Raw genomic sequence first — 12436 nt, forward strand, 5'->3', positions numbered from 1 at the left:
TTTGTTTGCATTGGACAGTTTATACAGTCAACCTGAAAGTGAAGCTACTTCACCATCACATGAAAATATCACATTGTGTCATTAGGTGTTGGCTTTTCTTCTTTTGTCATATTCCTCGTCTGTCGTCCTCTGTATCCATCACTGTTGACCGGATCTGCTCTGGCTGCTGTATCGGTAGCATGAACAACCTGAGCAAGTGTAACAGGAATTTAGCTACAGTGCTAACAGATGGCTCCCTTTAGTTCCAAAATCTGCCCTTTTTAATGCGCAGCAGTTTAACACTTCTTTACAGCACATTTGATCTCTGTGCCCCAATCTGTCAGACCGATCAATGGGGCTTTTGATGTGTGCTGCCAATGGATCTGAGGCATCTAAGCACAGAGCCCTTAGAGCACAAATCACCTGCTGCTGCAATTAGAAAAGCAAGGGGTGCTTTCCTTCTCTCAGGGCGCCATGCTGCCTTGTCTTACTGCCTTCAGATACACAAATACTGTCTCAGTGCGTGCAGTGATTTTGCAATATATTTGTTTGAACAACTACTGTTGACATACAGTATATGTGCCAGTTTAAAATGTAAAGAGCATTTCCAGAAAAAATGTGCAAGGAGGATAAAATGTTGAATTTCATCCAGTTGATTAAAAGCAATTCATTTCTCTCTGCTCTGAATTTTTCCACTTAGAACACACATAATATTAAATCGGTATCATTAAATTCCACTTTGCTTTATAATGTCACAAATCATTGTCTGCTTCCAAACCTTCAGATGACACAGGGCATAATTTAGAGACCCTGACATTATGATTAGCTGTTCTGGAACTTTCCAGCCACCCTCTTGCTCTGCTGTTGACAAAACACAAGGTTTAGCACTCTTCTACCCTTACAACCCAACCAACAACACACATTCGTCATTGATACCACACTGGGGTGCGTGTAGGGGTGCGTCACTACACATGAGCACAGTTACTATAAAGCCGTCTGGTGGATGACATCATTTAAGCCCTCAGCTGAACCACACATGTCTGTAGAACGGCTTCTGTTCAGGTTGAAAACCAGGTCAAGATGATCTGAGGCCATGTGTGGAGCAGATGTCTGTGTGCCACTATTCCAAGAGACAGCAGCACATGAGCACCCCGATACAGGCAGAGACCATCCATTCAATAGTTGATATTGATCTGAACAGACCAGCTCCACCTTTGACACATGGAGCGGCAGCAGGGACAGACATTACCACATCTGTCACTGTAGCAGAACAATGTCGCTTTCTGCTACATTAGAGGAGACGTCTTTCCTTTCTGAGCCTCTTCCTCTCCCCGTCGCTGCTGTTTATGTTGCACCTGAGCAGAAAATACGTTTGTGAAAGACTCTTCCATAAAATTCACGAATCTTTTCATACCCTACCCCTAACTTGAGTGACCACCAGAACAGAGCTAATTGTGTGTGAGTGGAAAAAGCTACTGTAGCTTGAGGAAATCCTCCTCAGCCGGAGTCAAAGAATCCCTGCTTCATGCAAGACAAAACCTCACAGCAGGAAAAGGAAAGAGATAAATGGAGGAGAAGGAAGAGCGTGCTGGTGTGAAGAGGGCTGTTAAAATTGCACCCACTAGCCTATCAGGAAGCCCAGCCTGAGACTGAGAGGCTTCAGGCCGTGAAGGACGTGTGGTTCACAGACTGATCTACCTGTTAATGTGAGCATGAACAGGTGCGTTCCCTTCAGGAGCTGCACACAGGATCTCTGTGTCCTCAGTGTTGTCTGGCAGCAGAGATGCAATGCAGGTCATGTTTTTAAATAGCTCCTATTAATTGTGTTTTATTAAGGCTGGCTTCAAAAAATCAGGAGAATGAAAATAACCATCAAACTAATAGCCAATAATAGTCTCTTTGCATCTGCATCACCAAAGGAGAAGTTCAACACAATCACTGAACATCAGCAGCTGTGATTAGAGCCCATCATGCTGTTAGCTGCTGGGATTCTAGTTTGATTGCCCAAAGACTTAATGATCCCTAATCTGCTGTTCATGCACTGTTTCCTGACCAGGGGCAGATGACCTCTCTACTATATCATTGGTTATTTATGGCGATGGATCCAGGAGTATTTTTAGAAAGTTTGTTGTTTTTTCCTTTTATGAGGAGTTTCCTACCTTCGCTTCCGATTTTACGAAAAAAGATTGCTGGGAATTCTGCTGTTGTTGCGTGTAGGAGTAAAATGATTGAGGATGAGCGTCTCGCTGTGTGTGTGTTTGTGTGTTTGCGTGTGTGTGTGTGTGTGTGTGTGTGGGCTCTAAAGAAACTATATTTTCTGTGGCTGTGTGAGCCCTTTCTTTGTCCTGCCAGTCACCAGGAGCTCTTCTGAAGCCGTGAAACTGAAATGTGACCTTTTGTCTGGATTCCATTTAGCCTGCTGAACTGCGTCTGACCTCATAATGCTCACTGTGTACATACACACAAACCCACCTCTACTCGGCAGGACAAATGCCATACGAATCCTTTTCATTAGTTCTTGTTATCTGAGGCCTTCAAGCCTGGATGTGATGTTACCATCCAAACCACACAGATGGTGTGTATCCCCTCACGGCCATTTAGTCCTTCAGATATCATGTTAAAAACATTCAGGCTTTGCTCCATGCTCACCTAGTTCTGTACTGAGACAGGAGCTGACTGCATGCTGTTTGTTTGATTCCCTCAGTGGTATCTTGGGTTAACCCATTTCTTCCAAAAACTATGGAGTGTTATTCCAACTTGATGTTTGTCATTCCCAATTTGAACCAGTTATTACCCTTTTAACTTTATTCTCACAAGCAATTATCGTATCTCTCAAGAGTCCGCTCATAGAATGCATCAATAGGTTAGATGTCATGTTTTTAATATTTCCTCGATTTAAAAATGTACCACACTGGGCAGTGCGGTACACCAACTCCTCCTTATCTGGAAATATGAAAGACGAAGAGATTTCTCACAGGCATATCGGTGTGCAGTGAAGTAACGAAAGCCATTTCGCTGTTTCTATTTTGCAAATGTTTGGATTTTTTTGTTTTCTTTCAATTCTGGACCACTTCTAGCGGCAGTAGATGAATAGTGTTCTTCACCATACAAATTAATCTTTCTGTTCAATGTTTGTGTACATACTCACACTGTGATGATTTATTAGCTACAGTGATAAATGATGCTGATATCATAACTGCTGACCTTGCACATTTTAGGGGCAAATTGTTTATATTGCAGCCTGATGCCAGAGGACCGGAGCATAATGTCAGTGTGATGCAATGCTGTGAAAACATCCTTGTAAAAGATTTTACGGTTGAATTAAACGGTTGGAAACAAAACAAAATCTTTAATATAACATCAATGTTTATAGTATTGATTGATCTTATGAGTGCTTTCGCCTATAGGACGTCCAGAGTTAAACACTTATGTGGCTGGCAGGTTAGTAATAGGGGTAAAAACGGATATTGCTTTGACTTTGTGAGCTTATTTTTATTTTCCAAGGTTATGTGTCAATGCAGACCCAGTGCATATAAAACCTGTAATAGTACAAGAACTTTCCTTTTTGGAGTAATCTGTATACAACAACCTTACTTAAAATTAGCTGATCCTTGCCACAACACGGTCAGGTCTGCTGAAGTGTGATGTCACTGACGTGACATTACAGAAGTTATGATGATTTTATGTTATAAGATTACCCTGAGAAGCTAAAATCAGGGCTTACTAACTCATAGTCTTGACATACCTTAAAGGTTTGCATTGAAAAGAGTAAGATTTATGCTGCGTTAGGTGACATGGAGCTTTACTTTGCCTGGTTACGGTCGTGACAAGTGTCAGCTGGTCACTTTTTGTCACCCACTCCCCCAACAGCCGCTACCCTCCGGCCTCCACCTCCCGCCCTCTCACCCTCACCCCATCCTCGGCCTTACCCTGAGCCTGGGAGCGGAATTCTGGGAACATTTTTCCATGTGAAATGCCGAGGTCCAGTCGAAGGGTGTGACGCCAGTGCATTGTTTCAGCAGCAAAAAAGGAACCGCTTGTGATGAGGCCAGTTCCTGTTAGTTTCAAAAAAACAGGCACTTTCTCACACCGACTTCCTTCCTCATTGGACAGCACAAAGCAATCCCAGACCAACCAGCAAAGCGAAAAAGAGAGAGAGAGAGAAGGAAGAAGAGCAGTAGGAGAGGCGCGCTTGTATTTCATGAAATATTTTCAGTCCGTGCAGGTTGTGTGTCTGTCGCTGGAAACACACACGGCTTCTCCTTTAGTTACAGGTCCTTTATCTGCACACACAGAACCCTGTATTACATGCAAACCATTATTCACTGTCTGCTAAGAAACAGCGTGATAATCTTATCTTTACTGCCTACACGATTGTCATCGCTCAGCTGACTCTCAGTGTACCCTTGCTTTTTACTGTTGCTACTACTATTGCCTCCACTGTTGTCAGGTGAAGGCAGGAGTGTGGTCTTTGGTTGTCATTGAAAAACCTGATTGATACTTTTAGGAAAACCTTGCATGACACATTCAAAAACTAGAATGAGAATGAGGAAAGCAAGTGAGAAAGGCTTTAAGGCTCAACTGATTGAGAGAACGGGACTCAGGAAGCACCTGCCCGAGTGGAGGGCTAGGCATTCATCTGACCCTGCTCACATCAGGTGGCTTCCTTGTTTATGTTATCTCTGTAGCTCCCTGTGGCCCGACCACCATTGGCTGCCCTCAGCCACTCCTCTTTTGCCCACACTCATTGATCAACTTGTTTTTTTTTTCTTTTTTCATTATCAAAACAACTGAATAGAGAAGAAAAATACCTCTCGGCACCATGGAGCTCAGAGATTGTCCAACAGCTCAACACCCAAAGCTCTGATCAACCCGTCACCTCTGTCCTCACAAAACAAACACAGCAGCCAAAATGGCTGCTTTCCTTTTCCGCCTCGTGACTATACTTGGTTCCAGTGAGAACAAGTGGTCTCATCAATTAGCTTGACTGATAACCTTGATCCGACTGTCCTTCGTGTCACCTGTATTGCTCAACTCTCACCCTGCTGGCAAGATTGAAACTATGATCTGACTTGGGAGGTCAGAGTTTGCTCATTCTTCCAGGAATCTTACTGACAGAGAGATTTTCCTCTCACGATGAAAACACAGCAGCATTTCTCATGTAAATTTTTGGAGATGTTTTGCCGCTGAATGTTTCCTTTCTTCTTGTTGATATAATTATGGTTAAATTGCTGCTTGGCATTGGTGGTCATGTCTGCAGGTGGGCTGGGAACAGGTGCTGTCAGTAATTATAGTGTGCATGAGATCCAGAAATCATTAGCTGGGCTAAATACATATAATCAACCTCTGCAGATGTGCATCTAAGCTGTTCTATGCACTATCACCAGGAGGCAGAGCTGAGCATTGTTTGTACCATCTGTACAAATGCACCCCGATGCCGTGGGGTTCATGCCCTATAGCTGCACCATCATGTTGGTGGGGATTTGTTTCTCTTGGCATGGCTTTAGTTTGTCTGACGTCACAGACTCTGATGGTCAGCCAAGTGAATCTTCAAGGCCAAGACAACATCTATAATTACAAAGCTCAATCGATTGAGTTATGATTCCATAAAAAAACTTTTTTCTACCAACAAGGAATTCACTGTATAAGAACCTAAATCGCAGACGTGTTTTGGATTAAACTTTCATGTGATGCTCAGCCTACAATGAACCCCCTCATGCTGGACATTTTCCTCTGCATGTCCTTTGAGTGGCCCTGCTTTCCTTACTATCTTGTTATCTCAGTAAGTGTTTCCTGTAAGCACCTCACTCTTTGGGACATGTGGTAGAGCTTGTGCCGCGTTACGTCTGCGGGGTATTGTTCTCCCACAGTTTGACCATCATAAATTAGCTGGAAACGATTTGTCAGACATGAGAAGGGGGTATAGAGTCAGAAAAGGGAGAAAAACAACAACAAAATCAGAGCCGTCATGCAGCCCTCGGCACTGAACCTTACACTGAACAGATATGCCGAAAGTGGCTCTAATTGCTGCAATTCAGGCCATTAAAAATATATTACCCAGAATGCCTAAGTGTTTGCTAAATGGAACAAATTTTCTAGAATGCTTATTACTATTTCATTTTCATATCTATCACTTAAAGTGACAAGTGAATCAATAGGGAGAGGTATTTTTGGATGGGCTACATTATATAAAGGTAATACTACAAGGGCAATGGTATCTTTACTAAATTGACACATTTGAAACAACAACTTACATGTTGACGATATGAAAAGTGTGTTTATTTGAAATGGCTGGGAGGCACCACCCCTGTTTATTCCGCAGGCTGATTTCTATTGACCATCAACATGACCCTCTTTAATGAGGGAATTCCTGAACATCAGAGGATGTCTCACACACATCCTGGCTCTTAATCAGCTCATGCTCTCACCTATATCATCAGGGTCCCACAGCACTGACCTATTCTGCAGGGAGGTGACACATCCTTTTTATTCCCGGAAAGAACGCACAGCCTGTCCATCCAAGGAGACACAGGCTAGTGGAGTGTTGACTCCTTAAGGAATGGCCCTGTCCCCTGAAACCTTAAAGTGCCTGTGTTTGGCTTTAGCACAGAATTCCTGAACAACAAGGTTATGCCTTTAATGGCCTCGTCGTGATTTTTTTTTTTTTTTTTGCGATCTACCCTGCTGTACCATACCCTCCGGGAATCCTCCTGTCACAACCAGCGTTCCCATGGATGGGAATGACCCCCAGGGCTGTGGAGATTGACAGAAGCAGAGAGGGACCAAGGATTAAAGGTCTCTGAGTCAAGAGGATTGTCAGACGAGTAAAAATAAGAACATGCTGTCAAGTATGCCAACAACATCGGCACGACCTTAGCCGTGACATGAGAACCCACCCCCGCACCCCCCACTTCAAACTATGCCTGCAGTCATCCCTCGCAGCCGGTGGGGACGAGCCACACATGAGGTCCCGTTCGCAGCTGGGTTTTCTCCCTGTTACCTCATGCCAAGCTGAGCTATGCTGGGAACCGACTAAGTGAAGCCTTGAGATTTGCACAAAACCTAACGCAGCTTTTGATATAAAGCCAAATAAGTAACTCTTTTACGAAATTGCTTTGATAAGGAAATGTTGCAAGGCGAGGGAAAATGAAGCTGGCAGTCATCAGAGGCATGAAAAATGACTGTGATTCAGTACAAAAACAACTTCCCCCACTGTAAAATAACACTATTCCTGCAAGTGTTGGGAAATCAGAAGGAAGTTCCTCCCTTATAGGAGAGTGGATTGTTCTCTGGCTTTGATTGTTTATGCAAGACTAAGCATGTTTGCTTTAAATTATGTCATAATGTTTCACAGTAGTGCTTCCACTTTAGCCCAGGAATAAATACTGCATGTCTCATTAGGAATATATATTTGTTTAGCTCTGTATTTCTTGATTTCCTAATCAGTAAAAAGGAACAATTAGGGACATAGAAAGCACAAATTGAAGCATACTACCAAAATAATATGTATTTCTAATCTCTTTCAGTTTCCGCTTTTATTTTTCGGACAGTCAGGTACAACGGTGTCGATGTCATCTTACTCGCCCTGTTACTTTATTCTGTCAGGTAACAAAAAACAAAATGCTAAAAATAAATAACCTAAATCTGTGTTCATGGTCTGAATGTCCTTAATTTACTACTTTTTGATGGAGACAAAGGCATTTCTTGCCATTTAAGATGGTTGTTAGTTTTGATGGCAGAATGTGGTCATCTGCCAGTCCCAACTGATTTTGTCCCCATCATCAATCTCCTTTAAACTGTTACCCTGGCATCAAGTGTTCTGCAGGGGGGAAATGGCAAAATAAACATTAAATGTGGTTTTTAATTGGTATGTAAACAGATGTTATTTGTCTGTGGAGATTCAGACACCAAGGTCACAGCAAAAGCTTCTTCAGTTTGGAAAAAGCCTCTTGGATGAGATGTCAAGCGTCAACTTGACTTAATTCAACACAGAGATCCAGATGTTGCTTATTTCATTATGGATCTCACTGATAATCCCCCTACAGCTGCAAGCAAATGTTTTATCTATAATAATCTTGCGTGTGTACATTGGGGGGGGGTATTTATTCATCTGTTTAATGTATGTATTATTACATTCTTTTTAATGGCTTGGATTTATTTATCTGTCCATACTTAGTCGTATTCAGTATGTGGTAGGGAGTATGTTGGTTGGTTTCAGATTACTGATGAGTAATCAGTTCTTATGTTCTGTTATATTTTATATTTTGTTTGTTTAAACTATGAAATGGTTATCCTTAAAGCAACAGTGAGCAGGTGGTTTTATTAACCCAACACAAAGACAGGATATAGTGAGGTTGGCTAATGTGCAGGTAATAAAATCCAGCTACTATCCAACTCTAGCTAATGTGGACCTAATAGGACTTTTGTTTAACTGAGAAAAAGAAAGAAATAATTTCAGAGTCATGAAGCTGGATTCCTCACTTGTTTCTAGCTTGTTTCTACAATTTAACAGTATCTTTTAGACCTATATTCCCATCTTGTTTCTGCCCGGTAATGTTGCTGATCCACCAACCAGCACTGGTGGAGGTAATGAGTGACTATAAGTTTTCATCAGCAGCCAAGGCTTGAATTGTGCCATCAGGTGGGTTTGGAAGATCCATCCTAGCAGCTGCCCCTTGTTCCACCTCTGGCTGTAGCTGTCTCTTAACCGTACGGATATAATAATATAAATATTACCATCTACCACCCTGTGAGAACACATATATCTTATGATGGTAACGTACACCGTTCTCCTGCTCTTCTTGCTATACATGGTCTGAATGAAACAGAATGATTTAAAGGACTGTCAAAATAGCATTAGTGACATTTCATTTCCAAAGCACACTCAGCAGATAAGAATTTGGACCATATTTACAAGCTGGTTCCTGTTTGCCCTGTGGGACGAGTGACTCCTTATTCCACGCTGCTTATTCCTGCTGGTCAACCTGTAAGTGCATAAAGGGGAATGGTCTCTGCAGACAGAGCGACTCCTCCTCAGATCGGGGGACATGGTGGGGATCCTGATGAGTATGCTGATATGAAGTTAGCCTGGTCACGTTTGATTAATTTGATGAGATTATTACCTAATGTCATGATGACACATCTCATATACTGACCATTATTGTTTAACATCAAATAAAAAAAAACATTAAAAGACATAGAAAAGAAGACAAACTAAAGCGGTGATGTCATTTTTCCTTTCCACAAAAGAGACTTACTGGTAGTCAGGTCTCCTGCTGTTCGCTATGCAGTTAAATTTGGAGATTCTCTCATTTCCCTTTCTACGATAAATAATTTTCTTTGCTATGTGTGTCATCCAGCACAGTAAATCATGAATTGTAATGGTTTGTCATTGTGAGACATTACAATGCCCATTGTTTCCATGGGTGACAACCTGGGAATAAAGCATGAAAGAAGTAGAAGGATAATCCAAAACGCAGAAAATGCGGGTCAGCGTGTCTCCATGCAGGACAGCAGCCTGGGAGGAACTGTATTTTATTAATGTGTTTATCATGTAATGTCACAGCGACTGGTTCACTAGTTGTGCTGGTTTCCCACAGCGCAGTCTCACAGAGGATGGATCTACCTGCAGCCAAACCCCCGCATCGTCTCACCCCTCCCTTTCTAGATTAAAGCGAAAGCTGGAAACCATTTTGTTTCTCCTTTCCTCTGGAGCCTTCATAATGACGGGAAAGTGCTCTGGTCCTGCTGCCACACAGAGCAAAGGCACAGCGTTTGATGGGAAACTGCAAAGCCTCTCCAAAAACGTCTCCTTTTAGGGCTCTGTGAGCTGTTACACCCAAGCTGCACTATAAATTTCAAAAGATGAAATAGCATGTGGGTCTTATCATTATTTACACAATATAAAGTTTTTTTATGTGAGGGAGAAAGTGACTTTTAGAGTCTGAAGGGAACGTCTCATGGGGGGGGATCTAACATGTTCTGAAAAATTTACATTTATAGCCTATTTTAATAGCTTATATGGAGAAATGCCCTTGAGGTTCACCAAGTATAGATAAACAATAAGCAATTGCATTTTTTTAATTGCAAAAAATGCTCATAAATATATTCATATATATGTTGCATTAGGTGTTGCTCTCACCTTGAAAGGGCAATCACCACCATCCAGTTATGTTGCGTCTGGGCATTGGTTCAGCAATCACTGAAAGCTTGCTGATGATGCAGAGAGTGCATGCAGTTAATCCAAGGATAGAGCCCACTTTGTAATCAACCAATAATCAATCATGTCCTGGATGCAAAATCCAGCTCATTGTCAAAGATCAATGAGTGATTACAAGGGAAAGGTGCAATGCACCCTGACTGAAAACAAACCTAATGACTGATTACTGCAGAGGCCTGATCTGTGGTACCATCATACAGTGAATTATTCTAAAGCACAGTTGCTGGTGTCCTAATTAATGTCTGCCATCTTTTTGATGTGCATGACAGGCAGAGCTGTAGCTGTGCAAGTAAGGACACACACAGCACTTATTCCATAAATTACCAAGATGCTCCCCAGACAAACACAGGTTGTGGCAGCTAAGATGATCCACACCAGTAAGAATCACAGCCTGTGAGGTTTACAGCCTGTTTGTCAGCCTAACAGGTAGTTAGAGGTCGGTGTGTGGGTCAGACAGTCGTCAAGGGCTGAGAAAATTCAGTCGTCTCCTGGTTTTACTGTCCTGTAATGACATACAGCAGCACACACACTCATGTTATTAACATCTGAATGCACAACTGGTAAATTAAATCTACTAGATGATAATTGTTTTATCATGACGATAAAACAGTCAGGCTCTGATACTTTCAGATGGTTGCAATAATTAGCTGCTACACTTCATCCTCATTATACCAGCAGCACCAAAACACATCGCTCTAATTAGTGCTGAGCCATTGTCCGTCAGCAGTTAGCGACCATTTTGCCTTTCCCATTACGACACAAAGGAAGGGGAGGTAAAACATTGTACCCACAAATCACCCACTGTGTGCCCACTGCTTCTCATCACTTTTTCAGATCGGGAAGCAAAGACCATCTGCGCGTTTTATAGAACACTCTCAAAACACGCCGTAACATGCATTCACAGATTATTTGACCAAACCAGCCACCAAAACACATCTCAAATAATGCCAAGCTTGATCAAGCCATAGCTGTGGAGGGTGGCCATGGCTCTGAATGCCAGTCTTTGCTCCTGATCTGCTACTGGCGTGAGATGAATGGCATCAGTTGGATCAAGGACAAGGTGAGGTATTACGGCCATAGGACTAGCCACGGGTAAAAGGAGATAGGCAGCTGCTCTTTGCTCTTCACAGACAGAAATGAAAGGGCCAATATATAAACACAGTTAATGTGCCAGCATGCCATAACAGACAAAATCTAATTTGCAATTGTAAAGCTCATTGTTAGGTTCATATAAGGACTAACTACACACTATTCCCATCCTTCCATCCCCGTCTTTCTGCAGGTTTACTCAGAGATTGCCCGAATTCTTCAGTCCAGCTCCGGCCCACGCTGTGGTTCTATACCTATGACCTGTTTTCTAGCATGCCGTGTGGGGCCAAACAAGCACACATTAATCTGCTTCTGTATGAATATTCAGATACAGCTGTCTGTGACATGAAGATAGCAGCTGGTGTGCTTGGGCCCCACAGATATCCCAGTGCCATGCCTGGACAGAAGCCTCTGCATCTGGGCCAAGACGGACACAGCCGGCCTTGGCACACCCAGCAACCATCCAATTCCCACTGGTGACACCCTCCACACATGGGTGGTCAAAGACTCAATGAACACCTTTAGCAGCCCGCAGCAGATCGACAATGACACGTTCAGTATGTCGCTAGAATGGTGATGAAATATTTGGATATATGACAGTAAATATGGCAATGTGAAATGGCTGATGATTAAATTATGCTTTCATAAGCATGCTGGCTTAGATTCAAACATCACATTAGATTAAAACAGACTAAAAATACAACCATTCATTTTAAAATGTTTAAAATTAATGCGAGAATTTCCAATAGCAATAAATGAAAACAAAATGCCCTGCATTGTTCTATAAAAGTATCATTTTTAGAACATTTCATCACTTTTTGCATCAATTCTGGGTTTTTAAACACTCAAGTCAAATTCAATTTAGGTTGTTAAGTTAATGTTAATGGACAGGGTTTCTACTTCAGCAAATCATGGGAGGCACAGCAACATAAATGGAACAACTGACTTTTGAAACAAAAAAAATAAGACGACTGGCCACATTGTTCATCACGGCTAAATGACATCTACCTGTTCCCTGATCAAATGAATGAAATTTACCCATTTTAACTATGTGACTTAATCTCATACTAATGTACTGATATTGTCACTAGTATCACAAACTGCCTGACAGTCTGCTGTGGTAAAGGCTGCGTGCTGGTTGGCCTGACA

Source organism: Antennarius striatus, chromosome 17, assembly GCF_040054535.1.
Source record: "Antennarius striatus isolate MH-2024 chromosome 17, ASM4005453v1, whole genome shotgun sequence".
In the NCBI taxonomy this organism is placed as follows: Eukaryota; Metazoa; Chordata; class Actinopteri; order Lophiiformes; family Antennariidae; genus Antennarius; species Antennarius striatus.